The sequence below is a fragment of the Carassius auratus genome, unplaced genomic scaffold (genome assembly GCF_003368295.1).
Source record: "Carassius auratus strain Wakin unplaced genomic scaffold, ASM336829v1 scaf_tig00214714_1_2670353, whole genome shotgun sequence".
In the NCBI taxonomy this organism is placed as follows: Eukaryota; Metazoa; Chordata; class Actinopteri; order Cypriniformes; family Cyprinidae; genus Carassius; species Carassius auratus.
The window spans coordinates 1,651,901-1,667,546 of NW_020527778.1; the positions used below are offsets into that span (position 1 = coordinate 1,651,901).

Below are 15,646 nucleotides of genomic sequence, written 5' to 3' on the forward strand. Positions count from 1 at the left end.
TTTAGGCTTAGTTTGGTTTGGTCCTCCAAGGGCCATCAGTGTTGAGTACAAGGCACTTAAAGCATTTACAGTGAGAGAAACCGTAAACCATTCATTTTCAGTGAGAGTTGCCGATTTGAGGAGACTGACTTAATGCATTTGTGGTGCCATTCTGTGGTCATATTGTGTAAAAGTCATAAAACTGGTGTCTACTGGTGTGGTTTGGAAAAAATAAAATGCCAATGTTTCCATTTTTCCATTCTCAGGTCAGTGAGTTGAACAGATGAGGAGTACCTAAGTCTCTGCTGGACGCAGTGGAGGATTGTGGGTCGTCGGGGCCTCCATCAGAAGAATCAGCACCACCGCAAATCATCGGCAAGTACTGGACCTCTGTTTCATTTCTCTGGTTTCAATAACTTTGTTACTTTGGAGGAAGAAAACCCCGGAAAAGTCCTGTATAGTGTCGCAGCTTGCAAATCTTTTTTAAACAAACACACACACACATAAAAAACACTGTTTTAGTCAAAGATCATCTAAAGTTCTTGAAGAAATGTGCTGTTTAATAAATGTGTTTAAATTAATATATACATTACCGTTTAAAAGTTTGGGGTTGGTAGGTCTCTTCTGCTCATAATTGCTACATTTATTTCAATGCATTTGTAAAAACAGTAATATTGCAAAATATTATTGCAATTTATTATTTTAATTTTTCGTTTTTACTTTTAAGTGTTATTCATTCCTACAGCATTTATTTGAAATAGAGATATTTCTCTTTACTCTCACTTCTGATCAATTTAATTTCTTTAATAAATACCTTTTTGACCCAAAACAGTAGTGAGTACATGCACACACTATATATATACGGTATATATTATATTTTTGGGTGTATTGTTCTTGTAAGCCTATAGCGCTTTTATTACCTCCACAATATATATCAATGCATTTCAAAGCAGCTTTTCGTAGTTTAATTTTAATTCTTAAAAACTTGCATGTTTTCCCTCACATTTCCACTTTGTAACTGTTACCAGCACAGACACTTGAGCTCTCTGTAAATAAACACAATGTGCAGTTTATCAGCAGCTCTTCTTATCCAGTAACCAGACAAACTAGTTTGACAAACCAGATACCAGTTAGATCTCAGCTTTTACTCTAATTTGCTTCTAATAAAACCTATGTGAATTGATTGGGAATGTGCTTGAGGTCATAATAAAATACAATAACATGCATGACAGGTTCAAATCACACAGAATGAGCGTCAGAATGATCTAGAATGTGCTTCGTCGATCTGAGACGGTGCATCTTTGTACGTGTTTTACGAGATGTGTTGTGTGTTTGCTCTGTGTTCCAGCGCGGTGTAATTAGGCCATTGTCTGTTCTGAACTCCACTGTTAAAGCTCCAAGAGGTCAGCCTCCTCACGGAGTAATAAATGGTGAGAGAGAGCTACTTTGCTCCATGTTCTATCAATGACTAACCAAACAACCCCTCCCAGTACACAGAGTCCTCTCTTTCTCTCTATCTTGTTCTGCCTCACGCAGTTCTCTCTGCCATATGGTAAAACTCTACAAACATCTCTGATTGAGCCCAGCGGTGTCAGTGATCCATAGCCACATGCTTCTCAGAAAAAAAGCAAATAAAGGACAAAAAGTGAGAGTGAGAATGTGCCTTGTAAGAAAAGAAAATGCTCGAAATATGACCCCAAGCCAAGTGTAAATGAAATCTTTTTGTAGAGTTTTGTACATAGCTGTTGATGTGTTTTGAATGATTTTAGCATGTTGCTGCACAGCTGAAAAGGTGTTTTGAGATTTTTTTGTATGTTGCTTTACAGTTGTTAAGGTCTGGTTTTAACATGTTCATTTGCTATGTAAAGTGTTTTCAATCATTTTAGCATGTTACAGTTTTGCAGTTGCTATTAGTTGTTACTTGTTACCAAGTGTGCTGCACTCGTCCTGAAAAGTGAAGCCAAAATATTTTGTTCGCACCCTGGTGGCTGACAGCCCTCTCCACGTAAACACATGGGATTTAAGACCAACCAGATGGATTATGTAATATTATGCACTTGATATTTCTCTAAGTGTTTACTTTGTTTATTTTTTTGCTTTTCTTTAGTTATTTCAGGCAATATGGGTTCTTGTGATTGGGTCTGCGGGAGTTTGGGCAGGACTTTGATACTGTAGCTATAAATGAATCATGACTGCACAGACTCAGACTCCAAATGAATCACGACCGCACAGACTCATACTCCAAATGAATCACGACTGTGCAGACTCAGACTCCAAATGAATCACGACCGCACAGATTCATACTCCTAAATGAATCACGACTGCGCAGACTCGGACTCCAAATGAATCACGACTGTGCAGACTCAGACTCCAAATGAATCACGACTGTGCAGACTCAGACTCCAAATGAATCACGACTGTGCAGACTCAGACTCCAAATGAATCACGACCGCACAGACTCATACTCCAAATGAATCACGACTGTGCAGACTCAGACTCCAAATGAATCACGACCGCACAGACTCATACTCCAAATGAATCACGACTGTGCAGACTCAGACTCCAAATGAATCACGACCGCACAGATTCATACTCCTAAATGAATCACGACTGCGCAGACTCGGACTCCAAATGAATCACGACTGTGCAGACTCAGACTCCAAATGAATCACGACTGCGCAGACTGGCTCCAAATGAATCACGACCGCACAGACTCATACTCCTAAATGAATCACGACTGCGCAGACTCGGACTCCAAATGAGTCACGACTGCGCAGACTCATACTCCAAATGAATCACGACTGTGCAGACTCAGACTCCAAATGAATCACGACTGCGCAGAATGCCTCCAAATGAATCACGACTGCAGACTCATACTACAAATGAATCACGACTGCGCAGACTCATACTCCAAATGAATCACGACTGCAGACTCATACTCCAAATGAATCACGACTGCGCAGACTCAGACTCCAAATGAATCACGACTGCGCAGAATGCCTCCAAATGAATCACGACTGCAGACTCATACTACAAATGAATCACGACTGCACAGACTCAGACTCCAAATGAATCACGACTGCACAGACTGGCTCCAAATGAATCACGACTGCAGACTCATACTCCAAATGAATCACGACTGCGCAGACTCAGACTCCAAATGAATCACAACTGCGCAGACTGGCTCCAAATGAATCACGACTGCAGACTCATACTCCAAATGAATCACGACTGCACAGACTGGCTCCAAATGAATCACGACTGCAGACTCATACTCCAAATGAATCACAACTGCAGACTCATACTCAAAATGAATCACGACTGCACAGACTGGCTCCAAATGAATCACGACTGCAGACTCATACTCCAAATGAATTCACGACTGCGCAGACTGGCTCCAAATTAATCACGACTGCAGACTCATACTCCAAATGAATCACAACTGCAGACTCATACTCAAAATGAATCACGACTGCACAGACTGGCTCCAAATGAATCACGACTGTGCAGACTGGCTCCAAATTAATCACGACTGCAGACTCATACTCCAAATGAATCACGACTGCGCAGACTGGCTCCAAATGAATCACGACTGCAGACTCATACTCCAAATGAATCACGACTGCGCAGACTCAGACTCCAAATGAATCACAACTGCGCAGACTGGCTCCAAATGAATCACGACTGCAGACTCATACTCCAAATGAATCACGACTGCACAGACTGGCTCCAAATGAATCACTACTGCAGACTCATACTCCAAATGCATCACGACTGCACAGACTCATACTCCTAAATGAATCACTACTGCTCAGACTCGGGCAGGAGATTTTTTTGCCTGTTCTATCATCACCAGATGAAAATTAGTTGTTTGATAATTTGAATTATTTTTTAAATTGAATTCATTGATTTAAATGTAAATGCTGTGTATCAGTGACATACAGAGAAAGTGTAAGGGTTAGTGAGAGTTCATTCATCTTTTTCTGCAACAAGCAGTCATGTAGGCATCTGAGGACTAATGAGAATATCAAGCAGATTCAGCTGTGCTTTCATAAGTCAAATTCATTATATTCCTCGAAATTGACAATTTTTTTTTTTGCTGAATGTGTTTTTAAAACTGCCAGTAGGTGGCGATAAGTGCCTGATTAAATGAGTGATTTAATGAATTGTTCATTCAAACAGTTCAGAAACAAGATTCAGTTAGAATTAGTCTTTATGAATGGATCATTGAACTCAAATGATTAATTCAAAAACAGATTTGTTTAGGAACTAAACACTGCAGTGTAACAGAAAAAAAATATTGTGTCTAAAATGTAACTCACTCATTATTAGAACTTTTTTGTTGTTGTTGTGCTGTTAAGTAAAATCTATTTCACATTCACAATGTGAGAGAATGGCACTCTTGTTTGTTGGACTATCACTAATCTGTAGATAAATATCAAAAACACATACAGGGATATTTTTGATCTTATAACTTGAATTATATTAGCATTCTAACTGCAGACTTCATCATGCAGTGAATGCTTCTGGACTCTCAAGACACGACACTTTCTGTGCCCTCAGAATGAATCTTATGCATTTCTTTTTGTCAGATATTCAATCTGGATTTCTTCTGGTGCCTTTGTGGTCAGAGGTTTGTTATTAAACAGCTCAACCGGACAACCAGAAACCACTTCTGTTTCTGTTTTCACTGCATTGTCAGTGTCAGTGTGTGCAGGTTTCAATTACAGACATGCTGCATGAGTTCAGGAAGACTGAAATCATATCCACAGGTTAAGTGTCCACGTTCTCCTCCCTTATACGCTTCCTGATCTCTTCACCGCTCTGAGACATGCTGTTTTGTTGTCAGAAAATGCACGTGGTGCTGTGTTGATGAAGTGTGATGGAAAAAGAGTCATTTGAGTGTCAGTAAGCGGATCCCCGTCAGACGCTACAGCATGCCGTAAACATTGAAGCACAGGAAGAGCAGACACTGTGGAATGGAGTGTGTTGACTGGGCCAAAGCTGGTGTGACAAAGTTGGAGCCAACACATGCACATACACACAATGCACAACATTTTTAGCAGACCCCAGCACATGACTAGCTGCCATTCACAGCCTCATATGCTTTCTGTGTCACTCACTCACTTTGTTTCTGATTAATTTTCTTGTTCATAAAGCAGTCTCATTGTATCATCAATCCAAGACCGAGTTTTATGTGCAGGTATCAAATGTCTCATATTTAAAACCAATTTTAATTACTGATTTATGTTTTCAAGCTATAATAAATATACAATAAAAAACTACAAGGAGAAAAATATTAAAAATATATATAATTTTATTATGAGTGGTATTATTAATAAATGACAATAAGATAATAAAAAAATAATAAAATAAAATAACATTTTATTATTACATATAATTGTTGTCATTATTAGTGTTAAAAGTAAATTTGTAATATTAGAGGTTTATTTATTTATTTATTTATTTTTTGTAGTCTAATGTTAATTTATTGTAGTGTCGAAGAAAATCAAATCTTTTTTTGCAATCTGAATTGCACTTTGAATTGCAAATTGGTTGAATCTTTGTTTTGGGTTGCGTTTACTGTAACTGTTTAGCCTGAAATGTTACTCAAGAATGAATAGCTGTTACATAAACAGATGAGTAATGTGAGTAAACAGTACAATAAGTTACTTTTAACACTTGTGAATGTACAGTGGGATGATGGTGATATCTATACTGTAGCTCAGCTGGTGGCACACGGTGCATACATGCGCTTATTCTCTTGAACATAGTCATACACACATCTTATGTTCAAATGCAGCATCAGTTGATTATACAAACACATTATCGCTCCCTCATGATTCGATTCTCCTTCCTCATTTTATGTTGGCTCAGATTGGGTCAGCTGACTGTGATGAGTTCAACTTCTGCACCCTCTCTATTTTTTAATCTAAATGATTTAGTTGTTGCTAGGGCAATCATCACTATTTCTAATGATCTTACATTCTGAGCCATATCAAGTGGTGATGCTCTTTTGACTTGGACTAGTAGGTAACCACCCAAAACGCCCTGACCCCATAGCAACACCCTGAATAGATCATCTGTGTTTAATTTTAGACTTTTTGAAGAAAATACTGTACGTTTGTTCATTTGCTCTACCAAGAAGATGGTTTATATCTTTACTTTTCTACTTTTCTGTCACCTTAATATTCAGCCTTTCAGATTGAGTAACATTTCTAAAGTTTTTTTTTTTTTTTTGCGTTTTTCATCTAATATTTTTGTTTTATTTTGTTTCAGATTTATTTTCATGAACAAAATATGTTGAATATGTTCAGTTTTAGTTAATAAAGCACTGGTAAAAGCTGTCTTGGCTCTGTTTATAAGTTCACCACACACATGCTTAAAATCAGATTATAAGCATATGCTTGAAATCCATGTTTATACCCTCAAACATGCATTATAGTTGTCAACAATATTTTTTTTTTCATGTGTGCTTTGACAACATTACTTCATTACAACTAGTTTGCAGTTGGATCCTGCCCTTTTTTTTCTTTATGGTTATTTCTCCTCGTTGAGTTTTTGTGGCCAGTTTCCAGACAATAATTAGCATTTAACTTTGGGTCCAAGAAGATATGTTGTTCCAGTAAAAACTCAGAGCAGTATAAACAGGCTGAAGAAGTACTCTGTGCTCAGACAGGAGGGGTTGGATGTTTTCTAGAAGAAGTAGAACACAATGTGCTTTACGTGTCGGATTACAGCTCTGTTTATCGAAAGATCCGCTCCCATTGGCCAGCGCTGTTCTGGAAGGAATCCCGCCCACTGTGCCTCAGCCAATCAGCTTCCAGAGAAGTTTTGGCGCATGTGTGAAAGAAACGCAGTGGGAGTGGGGTACCTACATCCAGTAGGCTTGTGTGAAATGTGTGTGTATGTGAGTGTTTGGACAAGCTCAATGGATCGCAGTTCCTGGAAGCGCCTCCAAGTTGCTGCGAATTCCTGCGAATGCTCACAATAACAGATTCCTGAAAGTGGCTCGTGACTGCGGCTGACTAGTGACAGAGACCCGGTGGGGGCGTCGGTTGGCCCCCAGTCCTGCTCCGTTGGAGGAAGTGCCTGAAGAGGAATAAAGAAGGGGGTTGTTTATGTCAGCCTGGCCATACCACAAAAAGCTACTGGCCAATCACCCCTCCTATTCTCCAGTTTCATAGACACACGGGTCTAAACAAGCCTCAGTGTTCACAACCGCACTCACTTAACCCCAGTGTTCTTTAGCAGCGCCACAACAGGGTAACAACAAGTCAGGATGATTCCAGAAACGCCAGTCATGGTTTATTAAAAGTCAACTCATACCGCGCCATCATCGTTTACTTGCTTTTTTTTCGTATCTATTTTGAAAGCCGTTTTATTAGTGCTTAGACTTTTTATTCATTGTTTTTCGCTTGATATTTGGCAAATTTATCAACTTAATTGCTATTTGAAGAGAACTGAAGTGATGACATCACTGTTTTCTTTATAGATGAATCGAATTCATTCCAAAATTGAGGAAATGCACACAGATATTAAACTCCACTGAATCAACAATGAACTGACTTTTAATGAAAACTTGACTGGTTACTATTGTCTTCTTTTAGAGCTGCTTTCCATCAGAATTAAATTTTGTCAGCATCATTGAAACATTAATATCCTGTTTAACACTGTAAAGTCACCTCGACACAATCTGTATTGTATAAAGCATTATCTAAATAAAGGCGATTTGACCTTTTAACATGAAACATCATTGTTTTATCCTAATCTGGCTCGAGCGGAGTTGAACGCAATGTTTTGTATAGACAAAGTGCTTTTTTGGACACTATAAATATTGAAATCATTTAATCGCAAATTTGAGATTGTTGGAAAATTGATATGGATTCTTAATTCAGTTTGAACACAACTAAATATGAACCAAAAGAAACGTCAGAGAATCTTGTTTTCTGTCAGCTCTGTGTGATGTGTGAATCAGCATTTCTTCTTGTCACCTTTAGCAAAAGAAAAGATAAAAATATAGAAAGAAACTGATGGGAAAATTGAAATTCATATTTTATAAGAAGTTTGAGATAATCTTGTTTTCTGTCAACTCTGCATATGAACACATAACTAAACTTCTGATGCCTTTTGAGATAAATACACAGAAATCGATAAGAAAGTATGCATAAATCACAATTCAGTATGCAAAAAAAAAAAAGGCAACCAACTGCAATTCAGTATGCATATAATGTAATGACATCACTTAGATTTCAAATAGCAATTACTATCATAAGTATACATTTTTTTTCGGGTGAAGAAAAGTTTGTGACTCTCTGTTCTAAACAGTCTATTAATAGTCTGCACAGAGAGTGGTTTGAGCTGAAATATATGCAGAAAATGTGGAGAAGAAAAAGAATGAAAGTAGATTATTATGCAGTTCTGCCTTGCAAGCACTTTTTTAACTAAACAGCACGTCTTCAGATCAGTGTGAAGAATGTACGAATCAACTGTGTTTATTTTTGTATTCCACTATAGTTATCTCTACTGTGCAATCAAATCACTGTCTCGCATGTGAAAATATATCTAAATACCAGCCTGCTTGTTTAGTCCTGTGGTTTACTGGCTCCAAAAAAGTCACCAGTTTCTGTAAACTGACTGTATGATCTGTAGAGACTATTAATACCTGCAAAAAAAAAAAAATTGAGTATAGAAACACCGCCATGTGACCGCTGCGAGTCAGGCCATAGATCAAATTATTAGTAAGTCCCCGTCTGGTGCCAAAGTCAACATTAAATCCGTAGACAGTATCTGTATCTATGTGAGTGTTTGTTGTTGGGATGAAGCTTCCCTCTTCATCAGAGACTCACATTTGCAGGTTTTCATTTGGGGTAGTTTATTTCTGAATACAGTTTGTCATGAAGAGTCTGCCAAAATAAATTCAAATGCTTGTTGGATTTTTAGAAACATCATCAACAGTTCAGTCTGTCTCAGTCTCTCTCTTTCTTACCACTTTATTATTGCTTTATTATTGCCATGGCAAAAATGGTAAGCTTTTTATTGCAAAAGTAAAATAACAGTAGTGCATTGCAAATGGAGTTAACAATTACTATTGAAACTCAAAACAAAATATCAGTAGTGCAAAGCAAAATAAGTCATTACAGGTTGTTAAATGGCTGAAAATGATTGTTTCCCCTCTCTTTCTCTTTCTCAGGTCGTGCGCTCTCATTCAGGATGGTTATGGGATGTTATATGTGTTCACAAACTGTCTCAAACCTGACTAGTGACTTAAAGTTAATGGCTGAAAATGATTGTTTCCCCTCTCTTTCTCTTTCTCAGGTCGTGCGCTCTCATTCAGGATGGTTATGGGATGTTATATGTGTTCACAAACTGTCTCAAACCGAACCCTGTTTTCTGCACTATTAGTGAATAATTAGTGAACCTTACTGCACTCTGTGAACTCAAAGTTAATATGAGCTCCTGTTTCCACCCTCTCCTGCTCAGATTAGCAGCACACTGGCCTGTGAGATTTACGTCTGTGTTGAGTATTATTGGCCTCTCGCCACATGTGTCTGCTCACTCAAGGTTGTCTGCGTGGCCACTGCTTTAACATATGTGTTGTTTAAGTTAAAGATGGCACGTGATGGGAAATTCTGGTGACACTTTTCCACAGATATGAACATGAGCCGTGTACACGAATACCCACGATGCCTTTCAACATGCACTGCTTATTTGGAATCAGCGGCCATCTATATGGTGTATAGGGTGTGTGAGATTAGGGTCAGGGCACTTAAGGAAATTCCGTCATCTTTACTTGCCCTTAAGTATTTAAAAAAAATCTAAACTTTGTCTTTTATTTCAGTAGAACTCCGAAAGAGATGTCTAGCGTGCTACTCTTTTCCATAGGATGAAAGTGAATGGGGACTGGGACTGTCAAGCTACAAAAAATATGTCCTTAAATATGATCGCTTTATGTGAAGAAAATTAAAAATGTATGTAGTTGCTGATAATATTCCCAAATGTTATCAGCGATAAATCATCTTAAATTCTAGTCTTTTCTTCACATAAGCCTAGAATGGTTTCAGAGCACTTGAAATTGTGTGTACAAGTCATTTGGACTGCTTTCATTTTAATTTTATCATGCTTTTTTATTTTTTTGAGCTTAATAGTCGCAGTCCCCAATTTCCACTTTCATTGTAAGGTAAAGCAACCTAATATCTCCTTTTGCCTTCATGGTTGTAACTCATTGGGAACCTGTGTTATTTTATTATGCCAATATAGTTTTATAAATTCTTATTACCTTACCTGATTTTGTTTAGTATAGGCTAATCATTTTGGTAAAACTTTTGTCATTTTGCTTCAGTTTTATTAGATTTATTTATTTTTATTTTAGTTCACGTTTAGTTTTAGTTTCAGTCTATTTGTTGCATCTAATATTTAAATATACACTTTAACTACACCTTTTAATAAATGATTTTGTACATTCGGATCAGTTTCATAATTTTTTTTTTTTCTCATACTGAATAGTATTTCAAGAAAAATGCTCTTTTTAATAGTTATCTAATAAACCTGGCATTGTTGGCTCTAGATAAAGTGTGCTGTGGATAAAAGTGTTTGCTAATGCATAAATGTAAAAAAAAAAAAACACTAGAAAAGATGAGTTTTTTGGAGTTAATGCCCAGGAATAGACAACTTTCTTCAGGATATAAACAATATTGTCATTCTGCAGTGTTTTCAGCGAGGGCTCGTCCCGCTGGACTGGATGGGGCGGTTGAGCGGGTCACAGGAAGAGTGGTTGAGAGTGATCAGATCATGCTGCACTGAGGCACACACAGGGCTCAAGAATGCTTTTTAAGCCCCACTAAGAACATTTTATTCTCTCGCGTTCTAGAAATCCATCTATGTATTAGAGCTTTTAAGAGTCCAGAAACTGAATTTGATCTATAATGAAAAATCAAGACCTTCTGATGATCTCCAAACAACCATATAGCAACTTGAGAACCCTAAACCAATACTGCTATAGTTTTTATTGTAGTATTATTATAGCTTTTTTCAGTATTTTTAATTAGCATTCTTATGTGTATATTCATTTAAAAAAAAAAAATAAATAAAAAAAAAAAAATATATATATATATATATATATATATATATATATATATATATATATATATATATATATATATATATATATATATATATATATATATATATATATATATGAGAGAGAGAGAGCGCTTTCTTTTTAATTTTAGTATAACGTTTTTGTGCTTTTGCCATTTTTATAACTTTTTTAAAATATTACTATTTAAATGAATCTATTTTAATAATATTATAAATTAGTGTTTTTTTTACATTTTCAAATTTAGTTTCTAAATTTCGTTTAGTTTTTCATCTCACATTTTTTTTTCTTTTCTTTTTCTTTTTTTTTTTAGTTAACAAAAAGTTTTTTATAGTTTAAGTTTTAGTTAACGACAATAACCCTGGTACCTATTTATGCCATATCTGTTTTAATTCTAATAATCTGGGAGTGTTTTTCTGTCACTCTATTAAATCAAACACAGACGGAGCTGATCTCGGTCCTTTTGTCTGAATGTCAGTCTGTCTGAGTTGTTTTGTTAGCAGCATAAACTCGGAATTGGAGTGTTAAAATAACACGTGGCCTGCCAAATATTAGATTATCAGCCATTTCAATGGTGATTATTTAATTCTTGAATGCTTTGATGACAGATTATTTACCTCTGTGTGTGTGTGTGTGTGTGTGTGAACAAGCCTCAGCCTGCTAGTGAAACTGATCTCGTACTCGTCACTAGACACTGTTCAGCTCCAACAGCAGCGTGTCAGTCCAAGCGAAGATAATGAGACTGACATTATAAACTCTCCACCTTCGGCTCCGGTGTTTCTGGACTTATTTCTTTTCCTCTCTCTTCTTCTCTTCGTCTGTGGCCTCCTCCGGTTGATCCAAAATCTAAAGATGATCTGCCGCAGTCTACCAGCATGGGTCTTCAAATCACATCGTAAATCACAGACTGTTTACTTCACATTTATCTCACATACCTGCTGCTTCTAGAAGATTCCTCCTGGATAAGACAATCATCACTGAGAGTTAGTGATTTAAACAAACCCCTGACGCCGAGTATTAAACTTTTCTGTGTGATCAGACATGAATGTATCCCTTTTTCTACAGATTTTCACCTAGCACCAACAAATCCCTTATTCACTTACACCGAATAAAGAATGTCATGAATGTCAGCTTCAAAAAATCTAAATGTTTTGTAGATTTTTTGTTGCTTTTATTAGGCCTAAAACGTTCTGCCTTGGGTTTAAAAAAGCAGCTTTAAAGGAACCATTTTCTACTTATTCATAGCATTTTGTTGTCCTTTTGTATCTTGAAGGACACGGGAGCGGCCCAAGTTCTGTAAATATATGCAGATGTATGCAGTCATATGTTAATGACCTTCTGAATTAGTGTTTTTGCTGTTTTGTTTCTATAAATAATCTGGCTGACCGGGAAGGGAACTTTACTCTGAGTGACAGAGGTAAACGATATTCATTTATATTCCATCAGATGACCTCTCTGAACTATTAAACGATGTAGTTGATTTTTAAATAGTGAGGACGGTCTGTGCTTTCCAGGATCGAGTCCTACAGCAGCGTCCAGTTTCTGCTATTGACTCGTCCAGCAGGGTCACATGGTTCCCTTATCAGGACAGACTGAAACTGTACTGTACCGAACACCTGTTCTTCAGACGCTAAGAGAGATCCTTAATGTAAAGCACTCAAAACAACGGCAAAACAGATTGACAGCAGACATGCTTCAAAAATAAAGAACATAATAAAGGAAAACCTGAAATATTGAGGAATTTTAAGATTTTAAAACTATATATATATAGTCTGAAGTCGCTGGGGTACATTTTTAGCAATAGCCAATAGCACATTGTATGAGTCAAAAATATTGATTTTTCTTTTATGCCAAAAATCATTAGGATATACAGTAAAGTTCATGTTTCATGAAGATATTTTGTACATTTCTTACCGTAAAAATTAATAAATGTTTGATTAGTAATGTGCATTGCTAATAATTCATTTGGACAAATTCAAAGGCAATTTTCTCAGTGTTTTGATTTTTTTTGCACCCTCAGATTCCAGATTTTCAAATATTTTCCGATCTTAATAAACCATACATCAATGGTCATCATCATCTTATTTATTCAGCTTTCACATGACATATAAATCTCAGTTTCGAAAAAGGTGTGGAACAGTGTTATTTAATTATTATTTATGTACTGTACTTTTATAGTTTTTATTTTGAATGAGCTTCAGTCTTTATATTTTCAGTTGTCATTTGAATTGTAGTTTAGGTTTTAGTAATTTTGTAAAGTTATTTTATTTGTTGTATTTATATATTTTTTTATTATTATTAATATGCGTATGTTTTTCATTGAATATTTATATTTTGCTTTATTTCTTTTTTTTTTTCAATTGATGAAAATGCTGTGTAATAATTTTAGTTAACAATACCAACAAAGGTGTGCAAACCATAAACATTTTTATTTGAATGTAAAATGTTTCTTTCTTGCTTTCTTGTTTAGGACGATTCTTTGAGGCGTTGTTACAGCTTTTGGGCCACTGTGGTTCATAAACAATTACTGGTAATGTTTTCGTAACCTATTTTTAACAACAAATGCATAAATCAGATCATCAGTTTTCATCATAGCTATCTTTGAGGACCATCTTGGCCCACCTGGTTTAAAGAAGGTGAGAAATAGTCCATAGCTTTGCCTTAAGATTGTCTTCTTAAGAACCCACCGTAGCTGTTTTCCCAGCACGTCTGCCAAGTCTTCATCCCTCAGGGGATGAGTTTCCCTCGCTTTTGGAAAAGTGTTTGGAAAGCTTTATGCGCAGTTTGTCGCAAGCTTCCCGTAAGTGACATCACCCATTGACAATCAGACTGTGGACTTTGATAACCTGGGATTTATCTGTTGGAGGTTAAGGGTCATGCACACACTCTGGCGATGATAGTACATTAATGTTTTTTGTTTTGATACTGACTGACATTGCACATCTGTGTAGGTGTACGAAGGAACAGTCTGGAAAACTGGCCCTAAAGCATTTCTCGTAATAATGACAGGTTTATGTCTTTTGAAATGAGGCAAAACAAATTCAGTTTTAATTACCCTTTGTTTGATAAACACCCATTTTTTTACATCCCTTTATCTGAGCAGATTTTTATTTTTTATTTTTTAACATTTTCTGTCCCCCAAATTATGTTTTATAACAATTTCCTTTATTCTTGAATTCCTGCACATGATATATACTATACACAATTTTGCACAATATTGATGTCTGCATGTTTGAAAAGAGAAAATGTGCATTGTACATCGAAAAGGTTTATTCCAGTGCTAATCTTAAAATCTCAAGTCAGTTCATAATAATGTATTCACTGATTTCTACATACATCTTTGTATTGCAGAGCTCAAATGCAGGCAAGAGGCAGATGCTGCTGTTTGTGACTGAAGGGGAACAGGAGAACTGTAACACACACACAACCCCTTCTGATGATCAGAGACGCTGTGAAGGAGAATGGTATTCACCTGTTAGACATACATGAACGCATCAGCTGTCTGAAAGTACTGCTATTGTCTCATTGTCTCATGACTTGCTAATTACTAGTTCAGTCTGCCATAATGGAAGTAATTCTGAGGTATTATAATTATTATAAACAATGCCGCAGGGTTTGATGACAATGACACTGAACCAAAAATTAAAACCATAAAAATATGAATAAATAAATAAATAAAAATGAAATAAAAATATAAAAAACTTAAAAATTCTATTATAATGAGAAATGTTGCCTTGGCAGCTAGATTAAAATAAATGTCTTGTCAAGGAATCTATTTTTAATTTAGTTTAACTGGATGTACTTTAACTGAAATAAAAATAAATACAAACTATTTAACAAAAATCTCAAAAGAATTACTCGTTTTAATTCAAATGTTACCTAAAATTAAAATAGAAAATGTAAAAATAAGAACTGATTCAAAATTATAATAGCAACTATGATAATATCTCAATAATACTAAAATGACACTGATTTATACAGTATTATAGGACATTATGCAGATTAATCTTAATAACTATGTAAAGAACATGTCCAGGTCATGTTTTACCCTGAAATCAAACAAGAGAAATAATGAATAATATTCATTTTTAATTTTTGGACTGTTAAGATTTCTTTGCATTGTGACATTATTTTCATGATAATCTCTTTACTGTAATGTGAAAAATACTGAAATGTGACCTTGGACCACAAAACCAGAAAAAAAAACTCTTAAGTGTCAATTGTTCGAAATTGAGAGTTATACATCATGAATAAATAATCTTTCCATTGATGTATGGTTTATTAAGATCATACAATATTTGTCTGAGATACAACTTTTTGAAAATCTGGAATCTGAGAGTGCAAAAAAAAAAATACTGAGAAAATCACCTTTAAACTGTCCAAATGAATTCTTAGTAATGCATATTACTAATCAAAAATATTTTTTTTCATTATAATGTATTTATATGTCATGGTAATATCTATGTATATAATTAAATTATTTAAACAAATTACAATATAAATAAATAAGTGAATTTATGCTTAATTGTAAATAATTTCACAGAATGTTCCTAAAAATAGGTATCACTT

The 15,646-nt window shown here is 35.6% G+C and overlaps 1 long non-coding RNA gene across 3 annotated transcripts in view; it reads left to right on the forward strand.

Moving 5' to 3' along the window:
* The window catches only part of LOC113092838 (uncharacterized), a 34,441-nt gene that overhangs the window by 17,876 nt on the left and 919 nt on the right, over positions 1–15,646 (forward strand). For all 3 annotated transcript variants that reach the window (XR_003287627.1, XR_003287629.1, XR_003287628.1), the window contains exons 5-6: positions 246–1,409; positions 14,429–14,541. This is a non-coding gene — a long non-coding RNA (uncharacterized LOC113092838). The remainder of the gene's footprint in view (positions 1–245; positions 1,410–14,428; positions 14,542–15,646) is intronic.